We start from the raw sequence: 26,433 nt of genomic DNA, 5'->3' as shown, positions 1-26,433 counted from the left end.
TTCTGCCTGCTGTTTAGTTGCCTATAAGATTGACATTCATTTATTTTACAGAGAGCCCATGATATATTTATGCCGATGGACCTAACCTAACTGTTGGACGCACAAAGTAGTGCGATTGCGAATACAAACACCACCATCCACAAATGTTATAACTATTATTTCACATGAGTTTAAATACAATAAAAGTATATAGAAATGTCAGCATTTCACCATATTTTCAATGCATTACAACGTTGGCAGGGTGGCTCCTTTCTGTGGAGGTGGCGTGGTACCTGATACAGTTGTGAATACTTGCAGCCCAGCAAGTGAGCAATGCTATGTTTCTCTGATACCTCACCAGTTGTGACATCAAAGCTACCGTGAACCAACTTCTTTGGATACTGATTGAACTAAATCTCCCACCGACTCTCATTGTGTATACTTATAGAGAATGCCACACAAATGCACTATTTTATTGATTAAACGCAAAAACAAAACTATTGCTTCAGCATAAATGTATATTGTTTGCTGTTGATGAAGAACACCATACTGCTATTACTCAATAAAATACATTTCTCACAATAAATTAAACAGAACCTGAAAATTAGAGGAAGATTTTAGATGAAATCTCGCCTTGGCTATACTTAGCCCAGTCCAATGCAATCTTGTGCACCCATTAATGGGACGCCCCATTTCAATAGCTTCCTTCTATTTGTTCTCGACCCACTCTTCAGTGGTCTCCAATTCAATGAGGAGCATCCGCCACAAAGTGCAACAGCATAACATCTCCTTTCTCATTTACGTGAAATATCTTCTCTTATGGTAACGTGCTTGCAATTGTTTCATCTGCACAAAAAACAGATATTATTGAGAAGACACTTGTTCCACCTAGTATAAAGAATAATGTTTTTTTTTAAATCCAAGTAATTAGTACAACATACAAGATTGGACATTAGTAACAAACATTTTTACATTTTCTGTCCACACCCATATATACATGATGCCAGCATAAATTGTGTGCATTTTAAAACCATTAGTGGCCGTGCCTTCTGTTGCCTAGGCCCCAAGTTCTGGAACTCCCTGACTAAACCTCTCGCCCTCTCTGCCTCTCTTTCCTCCTTCAAGACTCTCCTTTAAACATACCTCTTTGACCAATTTCTACTTATGCGACTCGGTGTCAAAGGTTTTATCATAATACTCCCGTGAAGCGCCTTGGGACGTTTCACTACGCTAAAGGCGCTATCTAAATACAAGTTGTTGTTGTTGTAGTAGGAAAATGTCTTGTAATGATAGCAAAACATGTTAAAGCGCTTAATTTAACCTGTTGGCATTAACTAACTTCAGAACAGGCTTTGCGAAATAGCATCAGTTCTTAGCTTAGGGTAAATCACCTGTCGCTATTTGTATTACTTATGTTAAGAATTATGAAAAGATTTAGCACTGATATTTAAATGTAACCTTAAATGTAAGAGATGAAAAAGGAGGTTAAGATGCAAAAAAGCAGTCAACTATTGAAGAGCAGAATAGCTGAATTATCAATCTATAATTCCATTGGCGCTATTGGGTTTTTATTTTAAAAAGGACCTTAAAACGTGGTTGAAGAAAGAAAGACTTGTATTTATTTACTGCCTTTCATGATCCCCAGATGTCTCAAAACGCTTTACAGCCAATGAAGTACTTTTAGAGTGTAGTCACTGTTGTAATGTGGGAAGGGAGCAAAGAATAAGAGAAATAAAGTGCCGTGATCTGAGGCAGGAATCCAATCTCTATATGGGTAAGGAGGATGCACCTTCACTTTGTGATGCATTTAATTTATTTTTCCTGACTTCATGATTGAAACAGTTGTGATTTCCTTTGTTTATGTACCACATCACAACTTTAATTACTTACTGATGCGTGAAGATAGCCAAACACGTTCCAATGGCATGAGTTACATAACCAAGCACAGCCCCATCCGTGTGGTGGTGCCACGCTGAATGTTACGCCATTTCTTTGGGATCGCAACTTGACATAATGGTCTGTCAAGAAAATTAAAGATGTAGATGATTTTTTTGTTAAAAACCTATTATTCAACATTTTGGTCAGACATACTCCACATTCCATCACTAACTTTGAACTGATAACTCCGCGAATTGGTAGACAATGGGCAACTTCTAGGAAAAGCATAACCCAAATAATTTGGGTCCTTCTACAATTAGTCTGTGCTAATATATTTCTGTACCAGTGCATTATGATGGCTTTATTAGTCCTTTGAGAATTTGAGGTGATTTTTTTTTTTGCCTGAGGACCAGGAAAAATCAGTGAACCTGTGATTAAAACATACTGACACAAAGTGAAATGGTTCAAGGTTTTTTTGGAAATGATAATTGTTAATGCACACTCTATTATTATAGTTTTATGTCAAACTTGGCTCGATCGGGATTCCTAGTATTCCTTCAAAATTCATGATAGTGCAGATATGAGCTCTTCAGGCACCTTTTTTTTTGTTTGATTTTGATGTAAATTCTTACTCAACAAACCTATGAAGTAAAATCTCTGAGGTCCCAACCCTTCCAATATAATAAAGAAACGGTTGGTACATTATTGATGTTATGCCCTTAAATGTCACTAGCACATTCAGTAACTGCAAAATCTGCTGGAGATATTAGGGGCATGGTATCATTACTTACTTCACTTTACCTCTTCAATCCAAATACGAATCCTGAAAATTTTGTCATGTGAGGCTGAATGGAGGCCTAGTTTTAACTAGGGAACTGAGCAATTAGCTCCTTGTAGACATCCATGAGTTCATGCAAATCTATTAGATAGCATAAAGAAATGGCAAATGACCGTAGAAAGTTAGCAGTCAATTTGCCTACTCCTTGATTTTGTATTGGCCCAGTTACGAATCTCCTATGAATGAGAAAACCCCCAAAATGCACAAACACTACAAAAAACATTTAAAAAGCACCTTACATAATACACTAATAGAAATTAAAGTTGTTATAAATGTTTTTTAAAGAAAAAAAATTTGCCGATTTTAAAAAAAAGTTAGAGTTTAAAATAACATTACCTGAGTGGGCAGGGTTTTAACATAAATATGATTTTTAAAATTTTATTTTAATCATGTTTTTGATATGCTTCTATCAGGCGCAAGAGTTTTGAGGACATTTGCCGGGCAAGATATGCGTAAGTCCCGCAACCTTGCCCTTGCAAATGACCTCGCTCCCGATCTGCGGATCATCTGTCATGTTCCAGCTTGACAGATTGGAAAAGTCGGTTTTCAGTGCATGTGCATTGCGCGCTGAAAATCGGCTTTTCCGATGTCTTCCCGGGTCGGTAGAAACTTCGTATGGGCCCGGGACATTGGAATTTCAACGCCATTATGTCCTATTTTAGATAGTGGTTTGACTATTTGGGCTTTTGGTCTTTATGGCCCCGGTTTTCATGAGCTGCAAGACCTGCCCATTTGCCGCCCAAAGGACAGCTGATGGCTGCCGAGAGACCGGGCAGTACTTTCCTGAAAGATTCCTATAAAAGAGGTGGCAGTACAACCCGGCGGCAAAATAACGGCTTACGCCATCAATCTGGGTGGGCAGCTGGTGGGAGCTCTCAATCTTGGCGGCAAACGAGCTTTCTGCCCAAGTGCCGCTGAGGATGGAGTCGGGCCCAGGGAGGGTGGAAGACCTGAAAAGTAAAAACAACACAAAAAAAAAAAATCACCGGAATACCTTCGGGGGACCCCATCCAGGTAAGTCACTGTAAAAATTTTTTTAAAGAAGTTCGCTCAGCTTCTTTTGCAGGTCTTCATACCTACCATCGGGATAAGAATAGTCTCCACACAGAGGTCCTTCCCCATTCTGCCGCCGACTCCCGCCCGCTCCAAATGGCACCTCGGTGGGCGGGAGGCCACTTATGCGACTTGGCCGCCAGAGGACATCAGCGGGCGGTGCTCTCCTCCCGCCTGCTCCAGCTCAAGTGAAAACTGGGAGCGAGAGGAAAATGGCAGGGAAACTCGGCGGCAGTGGGCGCTAAAGGCCACCAATATGAGGGTCATAGTTTCCAGGACAATCTGGACTTACCTCAAGAAAAGTAAGCTGCAAACTATTTTTCAGTGCAGTACTTGAGTAACTGGATGAAATGAAGCAACGTATGGGTTGTACAGTAAATCTCCAAACCTTCTCAAAATATTAACTATTGAATTACATTTTGAAGTTACTCACAGATCTCGTGTGCTTATGATGTGTTGGACATATGTTGTTTATAACAATGAGGGCTTTATCAACAAAGTGTGATGAGAAATTGTTACAGGGAGTAAGTGTGAGACTATTAGGAAGTGCACGCTAGACGCAAGACTATAATATTACATAGATACAGGTTGAATCTCCCTTATCCAGAACACCCTTATCCAGAACCACACCTCATCCGGAACCATTGGTGGCGCATGCACAGAACTCTGACAAGAACAAATTGAAGTCCTTCCTTGCTGCCGACTCCCGCAACCGCTGGCCTGACCCCGCGATCCAGCCCCCAGCACCCCCCCCCCGCCATGATCTCCCTGCCACACTCCCCAAGCCAGCCCACCCCGAAATTCCCTTGCTCAGTACCTGTACCATCCAATTTAACGTGACCACCCCACGTCCAGAAAAATCCCTGTTCTGGATAAGGGAGGTTCAACCTGCAGTGGGTGTATACGTTTCCTAAATGTCTATGTAACATTTATAACATTTTGGATGTAATTATTTTTTTTATATTCAGCAAGGGTAAAAGGCAAATAATGCATCTGGCACTTGGTGTCAGCATCAAATACTCCTGGTCAAGTATAGTATGACTAGATGCTCATCTCCATCCTGAAATGGAACAAAATACTCCTAATCTGCACCATTGTAGCACGTTAGTGTTTTTGTGTTCCTCGTGCACTTTTTCTATATACAGTACATGAAAATATTTGTTAAAAAATTCACTTTTAGTATACTTTTTCCATGGTTTTGGAGATTGAGAGTGTTGAGGAAATGAATAATTGCTGTATTGGCGTGAAATCCCTTTATTTTATCGAGTCGTGTACTTGCTGCAGACAAGAGAGCCAGTGGATGAGTGAGTTCCAGGCTTCTGCTAGTGGCAATCATCACCTAATCATTACAAGGCGTTTGGCAACCCCTGGAGGAATCGCCCTCTCATTTACCTTCCCCAGTAGAAGTCGTTATGTTGGGGGGGAGAGTGGGGCGTGGTACTGAGCCGAGCCCAGAAATCTGCTCTGGAGCGGCAGCTACAACCCGCAAAGTAGAAGGTGGAGCCTGTGCCTCCGATTGGTGTCCCATTATAGAATAGAATCATAGAAAAATTACAACACGGAAGGAGGCCATTCGGCCCATCGTGTCTGTGCCGGTTGATAAAGAGCTACCCCCAGCCTAATCACACCTTCCAGCACTAGGTCTGTAGCCCTGCAGATTACGACTCTTTAAGTACACATCCAAGTACTTTTTAAATGCAATGAAGGTTTCTGCCTCCACCACCCTTTCAGGCCGTGAGTTCCAGACCCCCACCACCCTCTGGGTGAAGAAAAATTTCCTCGTCTCCCCTCTAATCCTTCTACTTTAAATCTATGCCCCCTGGTTAACGACCCCTCTGCTAAGGGAAATAGGTCCTTCCTATCCACTCTGTCTAGATCCCTCATCATTTTAATACACCTCAATTAAATCTCCCCTCAGCCTCCTCTGTTCCAAGGAAAGCAACCCCAGCATATCCAATTTCTTCATAGCTAAAGTTTTCCAGTCCTGGCAACATCCTCATAAATCTCCTCTGTACCCTTTCTCGTGCAATCACATCCTTCCTGTTATGTGGTGACCAGAACTGCACGTAGTACTCAAGCTGTGGCCTAACCAGTGTTGTATACAGTTCAAGCATAATCTCCCTTCTCTTGTATTCTATGCCTCGGCTAATAAAGGAAAGCATTATCACACACACTCTGTACTCTAATAAAATCAATGGCCCTAAGGGAAGTCTTTTTACATTTTGAATGATAAGTTTGAAATATGCACTACACACCGGTCTTCAGCCTTGATCCCACTTGGGTGAAGAGTTTTAGTTGCGACTCTAGAAACCTCTGCCTGCTTTCTTTTCTCAGTTGTCCCAATGTGCGCGTTGCCATTTACTGCACAGCTAGCGGCCATGTTCTGTGTTGACGGTCCATCACTTTTCTTCATATCTGACCTCTCACAGGCCAATGCACTCTCATTTGTCCTTTGGTGGGGAGGTTCCTTTGCAACAGGGTTTGCTGCAGCGTTCTGATTGACAACTTTGCTTGTCACCAGTGGTGCTGGACCATTTGTTGGAAGATTCGGAGCCAAATGCTGCCCAAATCCCTCTTGTGGCAGATTCTTAGAAAGCTGTAAACAGGAGCGTCTGGAGTCATCCTGGTGGCTCCTGGAGTCATCTCCTGAGAATTCTGTTCTGAAACTAATTGCAACTTCTTCATGTGGTTCACTATAACTGCAGCATTGATCGCTCGCTGTGAGAAGAAAGAGATCGGATAAGTCACAAATGTAAAGAAATAGAGACTGGCTGAGATACTCCTGCTGAGAAAGAATGGACTAGGCTGGTAACACGATGGCCACCAGTGGTCCAATTATAGCATATAGTACATTGTAACTAAGCACTCCACTAATCTTTTCATGGAACCTTGTTTTTCCACATACTTCATGCTGAATTTACTAAGGGAGGTGCAATGAGACCTGGGTGTCATGCTACATCAGTCATTGAAAGTTGGCATGCAGGTACAGCAGGTGGTGAAGGCGGCAAATGGCATGTTGGCCTTCATAGCGAGAGAATTTGAGTATAGGAGCAGGGAGGTCTTACTGCAGTTGTACAGGGCCTTGGTGAGGCCACACCTTGAATATTGTGTACAGTTTTGGTCTCCTAAACTGAGGAAGGACATTCTTGCTATTGAGGGAGTGCAGCGAAGGTTCACCAAACTGATTCCAGGGATGGCTGGGCTGTCATATGAGGAGAGACTGGATCGACTAGGCTTATATTCACTGGAATTTAGAAGAATGAGAGGGGATCTCATAGAAACATATAAAATTCTGACGGGATTGGACAGGTTAGATGCAGGAAGAATGTTCCCGATGTTGGGGAAGTCCAGAACCAGGGGTCACAGTCTAAGGATAAGGGGTAAGCCATTTAGGACCGAGATGAGGAGAAACTTCTTCACTCAGAGAATTGTGAACCTGTGGAATTCTCTACCACAGAGAGTTGCTGAGGCCAGTTCATTAGATATATTCAAAAGGGAGTTAGATATGGCCCTTACAGCTAAAGGGATCAAGGAGTATGGAGAGAAAGCAGGAATGGGGTACTGAAGTTGCATGATCAGCCATGATCATATTGAATGGTGGTGCAGGCTCAAAAGGCCGAATGGCCTACTCCTGCACCTATTTTCTATGTTTCTAAGTGCACCAGTGATCTCTAGCAGCACAATATTAATACTAGAATTAACCAGTTCTTTGCATCATTTCCACCAGACTACAGGAGTATATTTTGAATGGTCAAATCTGAAAAATAAACTTAATCTGCTATGCTTTTTGACTGAAGATACCACCTATGTGCAATTAAAGTTGCAATGAGGGAGCTTTGAATTACATTCCTCTTTTTTTTTTAAATTGCATTTAAATCTTACATTATCATGCCCCACAAAAACATCTCCAAGTGCTTCATAAATGCATTTGACTTTTTAATTTGTAATGGCTGATATGTAAACAAAAATATCACCCACTTTCCACACGGCAAGTTTCCAGAAAATGTTGGAAAAGGCAAACAGGAAAAAAAAAATTAAACAGCCAGAGAATTAGGATAACCTACCTGGGAATGATCATTGCCAACAGTAAGGGAGCAAGAAACACATCGACTGACCTAATTGCCATTTGCCAAATGCAACAACTTGCATTTATATAGTGCCTTTGACATAGTCAAACATCCCAAGGCGCTTCACAGGAGCCCAAACAAAAATTGACACTGAGGCAAAGAAGGAGACATTAGGACAGGCAAAGTGGTCGGTTTTAAGGAGCATCTTAAAGGAGGAGATGGAGTTAGAGAGCCGGAGAGGTTTACGGAGGGATTGACAGAGCTTAGAGCCCCGACAGCTGAAGGAACGGCCACCAATGGCGGGGCAAAGGGAGTAGGAGATGCACAAGAGGCCACAATTGAAGAAACGCAGAGTTCTCGGATGGTTGTGGGGCTGGAGGAGATTCCAGAGATAGGTAGGAGCGAGGTCATGGAGGGAATTGGACACTAGGATGAGAATCTTAAATTTGAGGCGTTGGTGGACAGAGAGGGAAAGTGTCAGCAAGCACAGGGATGATGGGTGAAGGGGACTTGGTCCGAGATAGGATCAGTATGTGTGAGTAAGCATGTGTGTGTATGTTTATATGTGCTTTAATACGTATTCAGTGGTTTCTCACAGGTTATGCTTACTAACTCTTCCTAGTAAGCTTCCCATTATATCACCAGCACTTGTCATTAAAATGAGCCAAATGATTTCTATTTTGCTGCAACGTCATTGAAATCTATGGGCAGGAATTTTCTCGGAGCTGCTCCCACTCTTCCGCTGTAGCATCGCATTACAAATGTCAGTGGGTAGCACACTCGCCTCTGAGTCAGAAGGTTGTGGGTTCAAGTCCCACTCCAGGGACTTGAGCACAAAATCTAGGCTGACACTCCAGTGCAGTGCCGCCTAGATTTGGATGAGATGTTAAACCGAGGCCTCGTTTGCTCTCTCAGGTGGATGTAAAAGATGCCATGGCATTATTTCAAAGACGAGCAGGGGAGTTAGCCCCGGTGTCTTGGCCAATATTTATCCCTCAATCAACATAACAAATGCAGATTATCTGGGTCATTATCACATTGCTGTTTGTGGGAGCTTGCTGTGCGCAAATTGGCTGCTGTGCTTCCCACATTCCAACAGTGACTACGCTCCAAAAGTACTTCATTGGCTGCAAAGCGCTTTGAGATGTCTGATGGTGGTGAAAGGCGCTCCATTTTGAAGACCAACTACTGCCTGCTTATTATTTTACACTGATCGCATTAAAGTAATAACATAACAAAATATTGATTCTAATATTTTCTGAATTGTACGCAAGATTGAAAGAATATAACCATTATAAAATGTGTTTTTAATATATGTAATAGTTTGTGTAATAAACATCAGCAACATTCAACATTGGCAGCTTTAATAACAGTTTTGAAACACATTCCAGTCAGACTCACCCTCCAATTCCTTTTGTGCAAAGTTCTTTGTCATCTGAGAGCTGACAGAATTATAGATACCACGATGTGAAGCGATGTTCGTTGCAATCCTGTCGACAGTCAAAGAGGAAGAAATGTTTAACAGGTAGTTGAGTCGCGAGATCACAGAGCACATATTACCATGGAGACCAAGAATCAACCAATCCCCTTATTCAACACTTCTCCCACACATAGGGTTTATTATTAGAGTTTTTTTTTTAAGCTGGTATTATTTGCAGAGTTGGTGTAAGCTTTTGCAATATTTACTACCAATTTGTCTTGGCAGGGTTCAGGGTCAGGGTTCGCTCGACTGATGTTCACAAGCCGACAAGCCCTCTGCAAATACCCCTCCTTCCTTTAGTTTCTCAGTTATAAGAACATAAGAATTAGGAGCAAGAGTAGGCCATACAGCCCCTCGAGCCTGCTCCGCCATTTAATACGATCATGGCTGATCTGATCATGGACTCATTTGTCTATTTGTCTATAGCTGTCTATTTCTGTCTTAAATTTATTCAATGTCCCGGCTTCCACAGCTCTCTGAGGCAGTGAATTCCACAGATTTACAACCCTCTGAGAGAAGAAGTTCCTCCTCATCTCAGTTTTAAATGGGCGACCCCTTATTCTAAGATTATGCCCCCTAGTTCTAGTCTCCCCTATCAGTGGAAACATCCTCTCTGCATCCACCTTGTCAAGCCCCCTCATAATCTTATACGTTTCGATAAGATCGCCTCTCATTCTTCTTCTGAATTCCAATGAGTAGAGGCCCAACCTACTCAACCTTTCCTCATAAGTCAACCCCCTCATCTCCGGAATCAACCTAGTGAACCTTCTCTGAACTACCTCTAAAGCAAGTATATCCGTGCCAGGGGCCCAGAGGCAGCACGGACCAGCCCACACTGCGACATGTGTGCGCACTAGGTCCCTGCAGCAGAGCTGGTCTCCAATTGTCCTGGGTAATCCTTGTCACTGGACCAAGACCTAGCTCTGTCAAGCCCGTGTGGTGGCTGGTGTGCAACGGCCACCACACGTTAAAAAAATCCACTCACAGGCATCTTCCACCCTTGAGGATGTAGTTCGGGTTCGCCATTCGAAACACCTGTGAACACATCCTTTTTTTTGGCGTGGAAGCAAGTCATCCTTGTTTCGAGGGACTGCCTATGATGATGATGATGATGATGCTTTTTTAAATATGGAAACCAAAACTGCATGCAGTATTCTAGGTGTGGCCTACCATCACCCTGTATAACTGTAGCAAGACTTCCCTGCTTTTATACTCCATTCCCTTTGCAATAAAGGCCAACATTCCATTGGCCTTTCTGATCACTTGCTGTACCTGCATGCTAACCTTTTGTGTTTCATGCATCAGGACCCCCAGGTCCCGCTGTACTGCAGCACTTTGCATATTTTCTCCATTTAAATAATAACTTGCTCTTTTGTGTAGCCACATAGTAGTGTCCAGGTTATTACTAAAACACCACCAACCTCATCATGTGCACTTATTACCACCCATACCTCAGGACCTCAGCAACAAGTTATGTCAAAAACAAAGTAAGACAAACCAATCGGACAGCGTTGTCAGGAGGTGGCACTAGATGGAGGTCATGAGGTGTCGTCCCATCTCTCTTCCTCATTCTCTGCACAGCACAACTCAGCCCCAGTGATTCAACCTCAAGTCTCAAAAGCACTCACTCGTCTGACTTCTCCACACTCCTGTCTTCCCTCAATCTCACCCTTCATATAAAATCACAATGTTTGAGGGAGCCAATGTATTTCATAGATGTGTTCCATGTAGGTGGTGGATCATCGCTGAGAGCACGCAGAAATCAAGCACAGGAGGTGGAAAGAGCATGTGGCAAACAAGTCCAACCCTCCCTTTCCCTCAACAACTATCTGCTCCACCTGTGACAGGGACTGTGGTTCTCGTATTGGACTGTTCAGCCACCTAAGGACTCATTTTTAGAGTGGAAGCAAGTCTTCCTCGATTCCGAGGGACTGCTTATGACGATGATGATGGATCACTTCCACAAAGCACAAATCTTTGTGGAGTTTCAGGAACGTCACACAAAATCCAGTTGATGCAAAACGTAGAGTTCTAATTAGTACCAAAAACTGAACCACTGCACCCCCCCCATCAGAGATTGAATTCTTCATATATTCTACATAAATACTCTGTATTATCATTTTTACAAGAATGGGAAAGTCCCATGATTCACATGTAGCATCAAAGAGTCACAAAGCCCTTTCTAATAAATGAAAACCGATATTAATGCCCCACAATTTGAATATGTGATATTGATTTTACTTTTTCTCTTCTCTAACAGTTCTTTGTCTCACTGTACTTTAGAGAAATGTAAACAGTTCACCCTGATTAAAGCTGTCATGTAATAGTTGCCTTTACCAGGGATGCTCCAGAGCTTGCTCACACGTGAAGCGCTTTGATGGGTCCTTCTCCAGCAAGTGCTTGATAAAGGCTTTCGCTGTTTCAGGAAATGAGAAAAGAGAAATGAAAAAAACAACACTGTGTAATGCGACAACAGCACTTTATACACTTTAAAGATTTTCCAGTGCGTTAATAAAGGGTATTGGCGGTGTTTTGTTGTATTTTGATGCATTTTGTCAATGTATTGGGAATGTCGGTCCAAGTAACAGATCAATTTTTGAAGCCAGGTGGAACATTTTCCAGCACGTTAACGCACTCCACAAACCCCATCATAAACTATAACAACAAAAGTGCTTGCACCAATGGGTATGGAAATGAGCAGACCCAGGAAATTCCTGTGTATTCCTCTAGACAGAGGCCACCATCAGATCCAACACTTTGGCCCCAAGTTTCCACACGCGGCTAAACAGGTGCCCCTCCGAGCTGGGCGCCCGTTTTTCGCGCCAAAAACGGCGCCTGAAAGAAAACGCGCTATTCTCGAGCGCTTTGCAGCTCGATGTCAGCTTGGCGCGGCGCCCAGGGGGCGGAGCCTACCACTCGCACCGATTTTGTAAGTAGGAGGGGGCGGGTACCATTTAAATGAGTTTTTTTCGTGCCGGCAACCCTGCGCGTGCGCGTTGGAGCGTTCGCGCACGCGCAGTGTGAAGGAAACATTGGCACTCGGCCATTTTTGTAGTTCTTTGCAGCTGTTCATTTTTTATCATTTTTTAATAAAAGCACATTGCCCTTCCATGATCAGCACTGAGGCTTCTTGCAGCAGGGAGAAGGCTGCAGGAAGCCTCAGAAGTTGAGGCAGCCGTTTCCCGACGGGCCCGACTGACGGCAGGGGGGCCTCACTGCCTCCTCGCCCCCCCTCCATGCTGTCGGGAACGGCTGCCTTCTCCCTGCCTGCCCCCCGCTGCCGTCGGTCGGGTCCTTACTGCCTCCTCACCCCCCCCATGCTGTCAGGAACGGCTGCCTCCTCCCTGCCTGCCCTTCGCTGCGGATGGTCAGGCCCTTACTGCCTCCTCCCCCCCCCACTGCCGTCGGGAACGGCTGCCTCAACTTATGAGGCTTCCTGCAGCCTTCTCCCTGCCTGAAGCACTTTCACACAGGTAGGAACATGATTTATTTAATCTTTTCTTTGCTTATAAATTTTTATTCAGGTTGGATTTATTTGTATAATATTTGTATAAGTACAACTAAGGATTTATTGTAGAATGTAATGACTTCCCTCCCCCCCCCTCCCCCACCTCGTTCCCGACGCCTAATTTGTAACCTGCGCCTGATTTTTTAATGTGTAGACAAGGTTTTTTCAGGCCTACAAAAATCTTCACTTGCTCCATTCTAAGTTAGTTTGGAGTACGTTTTCACTGTGGAAACTTTCAAATCAGGCGTCAGTGGCCGGACACGCCCCCTTTTGAAAAATAATTTCTGTTCAAAAGTGAAACTGTTCTACCTGACTAGAACTGCAGAAAACTTAAATGTGGAGAATTGCGATTTCTAAGATACTCCGTTCTCCACCAGTTGCTCCTAAAAATCAGGAGCAAATCATGTGGAAACTTGGGGCCTTTGCAACAGCAGTGTAATCACAGAGTTAATTCTGTGCCAAAATGGGTAAATATATTTTAAAATGTCCGAATTAAAATATGTTATTATCCAGCAGATGGCATTGTATTTACTTATATTCCACGGAATGAACAGGAATTCCATACTTACTGCAAAAAAACAAACATTTCCAAATGTTCACTTCCTTTAGTGAGATTTTAACCCCTTTTAGTTTGTTTGGATTTTTCCAGTGCATTTTAGTACATGTGACTATCGGCAAATAGCACTATTAGTGGGCACTTCAATGCAGTGCCTTGGTCAGTGTGTAGGACACACCACATGGCTCCATTGAAGGAGAGTTCTGCATTAATCGTACTTGCACTGTGCAAGTATATTTAAAATAACCTCCCTCAGGAAAGCCACACTGGAAAATCACTTTTCCAGTAATAATAAATGTTGATGCGCCTGGATCTGTCCATTCTGCGCACAGAGTGTTTCTTCTGCCCATAATTTATAATATCATACTTAAAGGATACATTGCTTTTGCATTCAAATCTTTTCTCACATGTGAGGTAGTTAAATTCTCAAATTATTTTGAAATCAGAAATACTTTTGGTGGGTTCAGGTGCTTTGATCCTGTAGCATGTGCATAATCTGAAGAACTTTGAACAGCACACACAGGATCCAGACTGTTTATAACCGTTTTTATATTGGTTTATGGCAGCAGGTCTCAGAGTGAAAGTCTCATGCTTCTGGTATAACATTAAAATAAATGTATTGGTTATTTTAAGACTGATGCCCACAAGAACACAAGAACACAAGAAATAGGAGCAGGAGTAGGCCATTTGACCCCCTCGAGCCTGCTCTGCCATTTAATAAGATCATGGACTCAGCTCCACTTCCCTGCCCGCTCCCCATAACCCTTTACTCCCTTATCGCTCAAAAATCTGACAATCTCCGCCTTAAATATATTCAATGGCCCGGCCTCCACAGCTCTCTGGGGCAGAGAATTCCATAGATTTACAATCCTTTGAGAGAAGAAATTCCTCCTCATCTCAGTTTTAAATGGGCGGCCCCTTATTCTGAGACTATGCCCCTAGTTTTAGTTTCCCCCAAGAGTGGAAATATATTCTCTGCATCCATCTTGTCCGGCCTCCTCATTAACAGGAGGCCTGTTTTCTGCAGCATCTTCCCGACTGCTGCCAGCCAGTCTTGCGTGGCCCAGTAAACACGCTGCTTCAGAGGCAGTGAAACCCATTGTTAGCGGGGTCTTGATGCCACATCGTGATGTCCGTACTTTGCACATGGCAACTAGCCAATCTGTGCTCTAAATAACAGGCCCCATGGGGCAGCTGGTTAACAGGAAGACAAGCTGGCCATCATAAGAACATAAGAAATAAGAGCAGGAAAGGGCCTCCCTTAACACTCCGCTCCACACTCAGGGCCCAGCTGATGAATTTTGTGGCTGCAGACGCAAACCATTTCCTGGCGCAAAATTTACCGTCCCGTCGCCATTAGCGCCCGAAATAGCCTCCAACTGAATTTCCACCCCTTTCTGTCCAGAGTAATCAGCAGGCTGCAGTCTAATCTCAAACTTCGACTGACTGCTGAAAAAATAATCAAGTATTGTTTTTGAGTTAATTTGAAACTCTTAATTAGACTGCAGGCTAATGATTGCTCCCAGGTGCCCTCTCTACTCTCGTGAATTGGAAGCTGTTGTTCCCCCCCCCCCCTTTATAGGGGGCACTTAGGAAAATAATATTATTTTAGTGCCCAAAAAAAAACAAAAAATGGGCGTTGTAAATGTTTGGTGCGTCCCCCAGATCGGGGGGCCACGGTTTAATGTTTTTGTTTACTCCAAAAGAGTTTGGAAGCTGTTGTTTATTGGGCTGTCAGTTGTCTTCATTTAATCCTGTGACAGAAGGACTTTTTCAGTCTTTTGACTTATTATTTATTTTATCAGTTTTGCATACAAACAGCAATTCATAAGCTAAAAATAGAAGTGATTCACCAAATATTTTTCAGCCAACACATCATAACATAAGAAATAGGAGCAGGTTTAGGCCAAACGGCCGCTCGAGCCTGCTCCGTCATTCAATGAGTTTATGACTGATCTTCTACCTCAACTTCACTTTCCTGCTCTATCCGCATATCCCTTAATTTCCTTACTGTCTAAAAATCTATCGATCTCAGTCTTGAATATACTCAGCGATTGAGCATCCACAGCCTCTGGGATATCAACTGGGAAATGCGGGAGAGCAGCACAATCCAATCACTCTCCCAAGCCCCAGGTGACCATATCAAAGCAGCTTGACAATACTAGGGAAAAACTCTCACGGGTACAGCAGAGGATATTCAGTCCAAGGTGTCATGTACTGTAAAGTTTCACTAAGTACGCAATGTAAGTCCTAGTGAAATGATTGAAATAAGGGTTTAAATCCTTCAATTATGGCACTGACAGAATATACCTCGAAACACTGTGGATGATTTGCAAACCTGATCTTTACAGTCCATTCAAAATATCCTTCAGTGATGGGATAGGAGATCAGAGCCACTCAATGTATTCAGATGCAATAAAGCCTTTACTTCTACTGCTCACGCACCTTCCTCAGAAATATTGTCCCAGAATGGAGTGTCAAACTCATAGTCAGCCTTCGTAATTCGAGCAAACAATCTAGAGTCAGTATCTTCATAGAAAGGAGGGTATCCACACAACCTGTGAAAATTAAACAACATTGTTAGTCTGAATCCTCTGGGTTGTTGCCTGTGTCAGAATCATGACCATAGTAGTTACAAGTTACAACATATTATGGGGTACAGTAGCATAGTGGTTATGTTACTGGACTAGTAATCTAATGATTGGGAGACATGAGTTCCAATCCCACCATGGCAGCTGGAGAATTTAAATTTAGTTAATTAAATAAATTTGGAATAAAAAGCTAGTGTCGGTAATGGTGACCATTATTGTTGCAAAAACCCACCTGGTCCACTAATGTCTTTTAGAAACATAGAAACATAGAAAATAGGTGCAGGAGTAGGCCATTCAGCCCTTTGAGCCTGCACCACCATTCAATAAGATCATGGTTGTCATTCACCTCAGTACCCCAGTACCCTACCTTTAGGGAAGGAAATCTGCCGTCCTTAGCTAGTCTGCCCCATATGTGACTCCAGACCCACAGCAATGTGGTTGACTCTTAACTGCCCTCTGAAAAGGCTAGGTCTTGAAATCTCACAGTTGATGTCTGAATTTAAAGTGTATTCGACATGTAATTGTTGAGTAAATCATCCATACTGTATATCAAACAGATTTGGTTTAGCTTAAGAAAGGTGTCAGATTTGGAATATTTTTAGTTTCTAAATTGCTACCAGTATAATTATGTTGAAGAGAGAATTAAGAATGTAATGACTTGGCAATTAAGACACTTAGTGGCTTTAAAGCCAGCTGTGTGTGAGGCTTGTATGTTCAATGCATGTTTATGCAGCATTTTCAAAGGCCAGCTGATAAGATGGTTCATTCCTTTTTTGTGCACAAGAGTGCATCAGCTCAGAATTCTTGACATATATTCAGATACTCACAAAATGTATGCGATTACTCCAATGGACCAGCAGTCAACTGCCTTGTCATATGGTTTCTGGTGAAGAACTTCAGGGGCTTGGGGAGAGATAAAATGGGTTAGTTCCTTTAAAGATGATAGTGGTTGTTTTCTACCAAAACAAAATAGAATGAATATATTTCTTATCAATTATTACATTCTTTGTTTTAGGTATGTTTGACTAATTGTTGCTACAGAATTCATTGGTTATCAATAAGAAACTTTGCTGATATCCAAGTTTAAAGAATCAGTGTAAGCATTAGTACCTCATTTTAAAAATCAGCTGTGCAGTATTTTAATTATCTCTAACATTATTTTAGTTTATTTCCATTTTACTGCTAATTTCTTTATGAATGTGACATCTGAAAGGTGATAGACATGCATTAGACACAAGTTACACACATAAATCATCATCATCATCATAGGCAGTCCCTCGGAATCGAGGAATACCTGCTTCCACTCTTAAAATGATTGAGGAGTGGAAGATGCCTGTGAGTGAGTCCTTTTAACGTGGGGTGGCCGTTGCACACCCTTAGCTACCACACGGGCTTAGCTGAGCAAGGTCTTAGTCCAGTGGCAAGGGGCTCCAACGCAGATATATACCATGTGCAGATCTCCCATATCATTGCTCATGGTGAGTCTGAGATGATACTGCTTTATAACAATGGGGCTGTTATCAACAAAGTGTTATGAGGAAAGTGTTGCAAGGGGTAAGTGTGACACTTAAAGGAAAAGCGTTCTGCACGCAAAAATTTTAATACATTAATAAATAGGCCTTTGTGCAATGTGAATATTGATTATGCCCTTAGGAGGGCGAGGAGTAGTTACTGAATCTGACTCTGAGGGATCTATTAACATAAACATTGCTATCATTTAAAAAGCCTGCGCTAATTCGCTAACCCTGCCATCAAATTCTCTGACTCCTCAAGGTCCGTTTTTCCCTAATCATCTTATCAATATTAAGTAAAAATATAAACAGAAATAAAACAAAATGATATTTCAGTTAACCATAGTTTTGTAAAAAGTAAATATTTATTGGATATCATGGTACGGGATGGTTGGAGATTGGAACATTTTTCCACCTGTGTTCACTTCAAGTGCTCCATGGTCAGATATGCTGCTGGTCAGGTGTAGATTAAAACTTCCTCCACAAGTAATGTAATTTAACCCCCATCTGGGGAGCACCATCCCCCTGCACACATACCTCGAATTGCAGACTCCCAACCTGTGCTGAATTATGGATAGTGGCTACTCACTAGCAGTGGGTTGGGCCTTATCAAACTCATCTGCTTTGGATCCAAAGCTACTTCTACATTGGATAAGTAAGATTCCAGGAGGCCAATATGCATAAGCCAGCTCTCAGCATTTACACGAGTAAATCTGGCTTTCTTATCCCAGCAGCAGAATTATCAACTCAGTGTGTTGTGTCACTCATTCCAAGTAATGTCGAATTATGTTTGTTTTTTCCTCTCCATCATAGATGGAATCTCACAACTAGGAGCTTTATTTTAATACAATGTGAACACGGGAAGGTAAGGAGGTTTTGCACAGCTCTGACTCACCAGTGTGCTTGCTGTTGGATTGTAATCACTATTTTCTTATTCCCCACTGTTCGTCTCCAGGCTGCCTGTTTGAACCCTCTACCATGATTCGTCCGTGTTGCGCACGTAATTGCTATAGCTGCCAATTGGCTCAGTTGACAACGGGACCCAGTAGCACCAGTTCAGCTAATCAGAGAACGGGAGTCACACTACAGGCAATTTGAATTAATGGGAAAGAGACATCGTTCAGAAACAGAATGTCACATGTGGCTCCTAAAGCTCTGTTAACTACCATTGAATTAGATACTGACTGGGCTGTACATTTTGTGTCATGTAAACATGTGCCTACACAACAATAACTACACTTCAAAAGTAATTAATTGACTGTAAAGCACCTTGAAATGTCCTCAGGACATGACGAAGCACTGTATAAAGCCAACTTCCTTCTTTCTAAAGATGACCCAATTCTTGAGACAAAATTGATAACAAAAGGCTAGAGAGATCTGTTAAAGTTTCTAAACTTATTGAAGATTGGTGTGTGACGAATCCCTCAGAGTTATTAGTGAAACATTCTTACCTCATTAAGTATCACAACAGCCTATATCAGCTAGGGATGTTTTACCATCCATTCATACATGGATTCAATTCCTAAACATTCAGACCTACCGACGTAGCCAGGTGTACCACATGCTGTGGACATCACACCCGTGTCCTGCATCTTAGAAAGACCAAAGTCGCTGACCATGATCTTGGAGTTTTCATCAGAGCTGTAGTATAGCAGGTTTTCGGGCTAGGAATGAAATTGTAACATCAGTATTTATTTAACATTCCTGTTGGGAATATTGAGAGTATCTTCAATCCTCCCTGCTTTAGATCACTGACGTGGCCTGATTTGGAATATTGTAATAATTATTACGCATTATTGGGTACTTTCAAAAGGTCATTGATGCTTTGGAGAAGGTTCAAAGAAGAAGAATAAAGAACCATTCCTCCATGTCTTAAGATTTTATGATGACAGACTCATAGAGCTATACTTGTTTCAATTGGAGGGAAACAGAATTAAAAGGGGACATGATTCAGATTATTTTATAGTTTTGTTTTCTTTGTGAGTTCTACATTTAGCAAGATAAATGATGTAACTGCTGAAGAATGGAACACTCTCCATCTCAGGAACCCAGTATCAGTATCAAGCACTCTCTGGACAGGTGTATAAGAAAAAGTTCCCTCTATTCTTCCCAACCAGTGTCCCTCAGCAACTAACCTCAAAAAAAAAACAACCCTTACTATTGTGACATTTTCCCCATTTCCCACACTTGCCATCTCTGGCTGAGATTGGCGATTTAGAGGCCATAATCCATGAGAATATCCAGCAAATGCTCAACGGATCAGGCAACATCTGTGGAGAGAGAAACAGAGTTAACGTTTCAGGTCGACAACCTTCACCAGTTCTGAGGAAGGGTCACCGACCTGAAACATTAACTCTGTTTCTCTCTCCACAGATGCTACCTGACCTGCTGAGTATTTCTAGCATTTTCTGTTTTTATTTCAGATTTCCAGCACCTGCAGTATCTTGCTTTGGTGTTGAGAATATCCAGACCTACTTCACATAGAACTGTTATGGACTTCGATATCTGACCAATTGGTCCCCATGATCCAGGTCTTTACAATGCTCAGCAGCATGATTATGTAGGTGCAAGTAGGCTATTTGACGTAGTATTTTTGAGTGCAGCACTGGAGTACATTGATTTAGAATGAGCAAGCCTCCAATGAGATTAGAGATTAGAAGAAATGTTTTTATTCCCACCAACTCTTAGCAAAAGCAGTTGATGCCACGTCAATGAACTTCAAAAAGGAGCTAGAGAGATATCTGGTTAGGAGAAAATTAAATATTTTGGAACAGACATGAGTTGGGTAATCAGCAAAACATACAAGGAAACACAGGGGAGATATTCCTGGATCTGTGCCCAGATGCACTGGATAGCCCAGATGGAAAGAATATCAAATAGGTTGAAACGCACACCTCGAAATGAATGGAGGACAACCAGGTGAGTTCTTTTGCAGACATGCACTTGGTCCACCTGATTTTCTGATAGTCACGGTACCCAGGTGAACCAATGTGCGCCTGGTCACAGACCCAGGAAAATCTCCCCTTCTGGTTCATCTCAGGAGGTCACATTGTTTTTGGAGGGCAGCAGACCAGGGTTGAACAGTGGAGCTGTGCATTTAGATTCTGGATTTTTGTTCAATTTCCTTCAGAGATCAGAGTGCATTTGTGCAGAACTTTATCCGGGGAGATCAAATAGTTAATCAGGAGTCCATGGTTGACACAATATTTGGTTTGTGGAAGGAGCACATTTAATGGGCCAAATGACCTTTTCTTATTCAAAGGGTTTGTTTATGGTTTCTTGTTTTTTTTTACCATGTCGCTTAGTTTAAAATTACTTCTAAAACATCACACTCAAAAAGTAAGTTGTGCATTCATTTAAGACAAAAAGTATAAAGTAAGCGTTTGAAGAGGATAATGCAGAGGTGCCTCGTCAGGTGAGACAATCATCAGGCTTGCAATAACTGCAGAATAACACACACATGTAAACAAATTCTGTTTGGGAATACACCATGACCAAACTTTCAACCAAACAACTATTTGGAAAACTGCAATCTTATCGTATTTTATTTACCCTTTTAAGCTTCTCCTCGTGGTGACTGGGGCTCTGTTCCTGCTTTGCAGTGTGCCCATCCAAAGACAATGCTTACGCACGAAGGGTGCATTGTTATGGTGACAAGCTGGCTAGGTCAGGCATGTTTAGGGTGCTTTTGAAAAAGTTAGATTCAAAGGAGTTTCCCAACTTCCTGGTTCGCTGCCTGTGAGAATTCCATGTTTTGATTGGCTGCTTAGACAGCTTGTTGATGCCACAACAGCTCTTCGCTGGGAATCCCCATTAACTTGCGTTGATTTCAATGATGCGTCAGAAAACCCGAACATCGCACCACAGAGATCGCGAGGTCTTTGTGCGAAGCTTACTTCGGGGCCAGCGGCAAATGCCTTTGCTTTGCTGCTAACCACAAATTATGGGCCATTATCTTGCCTCTGTTTCTTCAATATTAAACCCAGATGATGGTTTAGTCTGTTACAAAACTGTTTAGTCAGGATGATATTATCTGCTTTCTAAAGTGACATCAGACATACTGAAACTCCCACATACTATCGGGGAGCAGTGAAAAGGTTCTGTCATGTATGTAACCTTCATGTAACTGTAACCTTCATGTAACAACACTGCATACTGTATACACCTAAGAAATGCACACCTTGACCACAGGGGGTGAACTTGTGGGAGACACTCCTCACCTGGTCATCCAGGTATATAAAGGGAGGTCCCATGCAGGGTCATCACTTCTTGGTCCTAGGAATAAAGGTTCGGGTCACAGTGACCAAGTCTGAAGAATGTGCCTCGTGTGAATTTATAGTAGTGTGCAAGGACACTACATTTGGCGACGAGAAACGGGAATCAACGACTCACGAGAATGGCCACCGGTAGCACAGAGGAACGGTACTATGTTGGTGAGGACTGGGACGATTTCGCTGAGAGGCTCCAGCAGAGCTTTGTCACGAAGGACTGGCTGGGAGATGCAGCGGCCGATAAGCGAAGGAGGCGTCTACTGACCAGCTGTGGACCTAAGACTTACGCGCTGATGAAAGACCTGCTCGCACCCGAGAAGCTGGCGGACAAAACCTTTGAAGAGCTCAGCAAACTGATCGGTGAGCACCTCAAACCGGCGAGCAGTATACACATGGCTCGACACCGATTCTATACCGACGTCGGGAAGGACAGAGCATACCGGACTTCGTTGCGGACCTTCGGCGCTTGGCCAGCCTCTGTAAGTTCACAGACGCCTGCAGGGGGAAGATGTTAAGGGATTTCGTCATTAAGGGCATGGGTCATGCCGGGATTTTCAGAAAGCTAATTGAGACCAAGGACTTGACCTTGGAAGCGGCGGTGTTCATGGCTCAGACCTTCATGGCGGGGGAGGAGGAAACCAAGATAATATACGCTTCCAACGTGGTGATGGATCAGGTAGTTAACATTGTAAATGCGACCTAGAACCCCACAGGCAGGCAAGGGCAATTCGACACCACCCAGGCAGCAACAGACTCTGGAGTGGGTCCTCAACAGAGACAATGGCAGGTTGAACGGGAATTACACCATCACAGTGGACAATGCGTCCAGGGATGGGGCCATTGACATCCACTAACGGAGTGCTCAGGAGTAATCAAAGAGCCAATCCGAGAGGAATGCTTGGTAGCAGCTCTTTTGTTCACAACAATCTCAGCTCATGCTGGAGGTGCGGGGACAGACATGCTGCAAAAACCTGTAGGTTTCAACAATTTATCTGTAGAAATTGTAACTTCAGTGGACATTTAGCCAGAATGTGCAGGAAGTTCGCAGTGAGGCTAATTTACGAAGCAGATGAATCACAAGAGGGGGCTGCAAGGCAGGTTGAAGCTTGGGACAAAGCAATGGATGCTGAAGTTCAGCGGGTTCATGTGGCAAACATCCACAGCTCATATACCAAAACGCCACCTATGATGATGAGAGTACTGTTAAACGGCATCCCGGTACGCATGGAGCTGGACACAGGAGCCAGCCAGTCACTTATGAGTGTCCAACAATTCGAGAAACTATGGCCACTCAGAGCTAGCAGACCCAAACTAGAACGCATTGACACGCATTTACGGACGTACACCAAAGAGATCATCCCAGTGCTAGGCAGTGCAATGTTGGTGGTCACACATAATGGATCAGAGAACCAGCTGTCACTCTGGATTGTCCCGGGAAATGGTCCCGCGCTTTTGGGGAGGGGCTGGCTAGCCGAGATGAACTGGAAATGGGGGGATGTGCATGCCATTTCATCTGTGGAGCAAAGTTCATGCTCACAAGTCCCACAGAAATTTGAATCCTATTTCAACCTGGTGTCGGAACTTTCAAAGGTACCAAAGTAGTGATACGCATCACCCCGGACGCCAGACCAGTGCACCACAAAGCCAGAGCTGTGCCATATGTGATGCGGGAGAAAATTGAGAGTGAGTTGGACAGGTTGCTAAGAGAGGGCATAATTTCGCCCATTGAATTCAGCGACTGGGCAAGCCCCATCATCCCTGTCCTAAAAACGGATGGCTCGGTCAGGATCTGTGGCGACTACAAGGCCACTATCAATCGAGTGTCCCTTCAGGACCAATACCTGCTTCCGAGAGCGGAGGATCTTTATGCCACGCTGGCAGGCGGCAAGTTGTTCACCAAGTTGGACCTCACTTCAGCCTACATGACCCAGGAACTGGCCGAAGAATCCAAGCTACTGACCACCACCACCACGCACAAGGGGCTGTTTGTCTACAACAGGTGTCCATTTGGCATTCGATCAGTGGCCGCTATCTTTCAAAGGAACACGGAAAGCCTGCTCAAATCCATTCCTGGAACAATCATATTTCAGGACGACATCCTTATCACGAGTCGAGACACTGAGGAACACCTCCACAACCTGGAGGAGGTGCTACGCCGACTGGACCAGGTAGGCCTGCGACTAAAGAAGTCCAAGTGTGTGTTTTTGGCCCCAGAGGTCGAGTTTTTGGGCAGGAGGGTTGCCGCAGACGGGATCCGGCCTACCGAATCCAAAACTGAGACGATTCGTCGTGTGCCCAGGCCCGGCAACACATCGGAGTTGCGTTCATTTCTGGGACTATTGAACTATTTCGGGAACTTTCTGCCGAACTTAAAGACATTGTTAGAGCTGCTACACGTGCTTCTGCGTAAGGGTTGCGGTTGGTTTTGGGGGGACTGTCAGGAACGGGCTTTCAATCGGGCGTGGAACCTGCTTTGCTCTAATAAGCTGTTGACCCTGTACAGCCCCTGTAAGAAATTGGTTCTGACTGTGATGCATCATCCTATGGGGTTGGGTGCATGGTGCAGCAGTGTAATAGAAACATAGAAACATAGAAAATAGGTGCAGGAGTAGGCCATTCGGCCCTTCTAGCCTGCACCGCCATTCAATGAGTTCATGGCTGAACATTCAACTTCAGTACCCCATTCCTGCTTTCTCGCCATACCCCTTGATCCCCCTAGCAGTAAGGACCTCATCTAACTCCTTTTTGAATATATTTAGTGAATTGGCCTCAACAACTTTCTGTGGTAGAGAATTCCACAGGTTCACCACTCTCTGGGTGAAGAAGTTCCTCCGCATCTCGGTCCTAAATGGCTTACCCCTTATCCTTAGACCTTATCCTTAGACTGTGACCCCTGGTTCTGGACTTCCCCAACATTGGGAACATTCTTCCTGCATCTAACCTGTCTAACCCCGTCAGAATTTTATATGTTTCTATGAGGTCCCCTCTCATTCTTCTGAACTCCAGTGAATACAAGCCCAGTTGATCCAGTCTTTCTTGATAAGTCAGTCCCGCCATCCCGGGAATCAGTCTGGTGAACCTTCGCTGCACTCCCTCAATAGCAAGAATGTCCTTCCTCAGGTTAGGAGACCAAAACTGTACACAATACTCCAGGTGTGGCCTCACCAATGCCCTGTACAACTGTAGCAACACCTCCCTGCCCCTGTACTCAAATCCCCTTGCTATGAAGGCCAACATGCCATTTGCTTTCTTAACCGCCTGCTGCACCTCTCCAACCTGTGGCTTATGCCTCCTGGTCGCTCTCCCAAGCAGATAGGGGATATGGGATGGTTGAGAAGGAAGCACTCGCATGTGTCTATGGGGTGAAAAAGATGCACCAGTACCTTTTTGGCAGAAGGTTCGAATTAGAAACGGACCACATGCCGTTAACATCCCTGTTGTCAGACAACAAAGCTGTCAATGCCAATGCGTCAGCTCGCATACAGCGATGGGCTCTCATGCTGGCTGCGTACGACTACACCATACGGCACCGGCCAGGCACTGGAAATTGCGCTGACGCGCTCAGCAGGCTTCCACTGGCCACCACTGAGGGGGCAGCGGAGTAAAGCGCTGAGATGGTCATGGCTGTTGATGCCTTTGACAGCACAGGCTCCCCCATCACAATCAAAATCTGGACCAACAGAGATCCTCTCCTATCCTTGATTAAGAAATGTGTCCTGACTGGGGATTGGGCGCCCGCCCACGGAGAATGCCCTGAGGAGGTCAGACCGTTTCACAGTCGGATGGATGAGCTCGCCATCCAAGCTGATTGCCTATTATGGGGCAGCTGGGTAGTCATGCCCCAGAAGGGAAGGGAAGCATTCATCAGGGAACTCCACAGCGAGCACCCAGGCATCGTGCTAATGAAGGCCATTGCCCGGTCACATGTATGGTGGCCGGGAATTGAATCAGACCTGGAACACTGTGTTCGCAGGTGCACGATGTGTGCCCAGCTGGGCAATGCCCCCAGGGAGGCCCCACTCAGCCCGTGGCCCTGGCCCACCAGGCCACGGTCACGTATTCATGTAGACTACGCGGGCCTGTTCATGGGAAAAATGTTCCTCATTGTTGTTGATGCGTACTCGAAATGGATCGAGTGCATCATATGGAATTTGTGCACGACATCCACCACTGTGGCGAGCCTGCGTGCGGTCTTTGCGACCCACGGCTTGCCGGACATCCTGGTTAGCGAAACCGGCCCGTGTTTCACTAGCTATGAATTCCGGGAGTTCATGTCGGGTAATGGCATCAAACATGTCAGGACAGCACCGTTCAAGCCGGCTTCCAATGGCCAGGCGGATCGTGCGGTCCAAATCATAAAGCAAGGCATGTTCTGGATTCAAGGACCCTCCCTTCAATGCCGCCTATCGCGCCTCCTGCTTGTCATGTATCTCACATTACTGTATATAACTGTATCTTACCATTCTATACATGACTGTAACTGGATATGACCTGTAACAATAAGCATACCTTACCACTTGCAGGAGACACTCCATACCTGTCCCACTGAGGTATATAAAGGGAGGTCTCAGGCAAGTGCAGCACGGGAGAGCTGGAATTAAAGGTGCAGGTCCTGAGTGACCTTGACTTCAGCATGTGTCTCGTGTAAGTCAGTACATTAGAGTCAGGACTTAACACTGCTGGCCTATAGGTCCCGACCGC

At 44.0% G+C, this 26,433-nt stretch overlaps 1 pseudogene; it reads right to left on the bottom strand.

Moving 5' to 3' along the window:
- Positions 1 to 1,909: 1,909 nt before the first annotated feature.
- The window catches only part of LOC139228021 (calcium/calmodulin-dependent protein kinase type 1D-like), a 58,237-nt pseudogene continuing 33,713 nt past the window's right edge, over positions 1,910 to 26,433 (bottom strand).

The sequence above is a fragment of the Pristiophorus japonicus genome, chromosome 17 (genome assembly GCF_044704955.1).
Source record: "Pristiophorus japonicus isolate sPriJap1 chromosome 17, sPriJap1.hap1, whole genome shotgun sequence".
NCBI classification, from domain to species: Eukaryota; Metazoa; Chordata; class Chondrichthyes; family Pristiophoridae; genus Pristiophorus; species Pristiophorus japonicus.
Note: the sequence above shows the minus strand (reverse complement) of the source record. Positions and strands in the feature narration are given on the sequence as shown.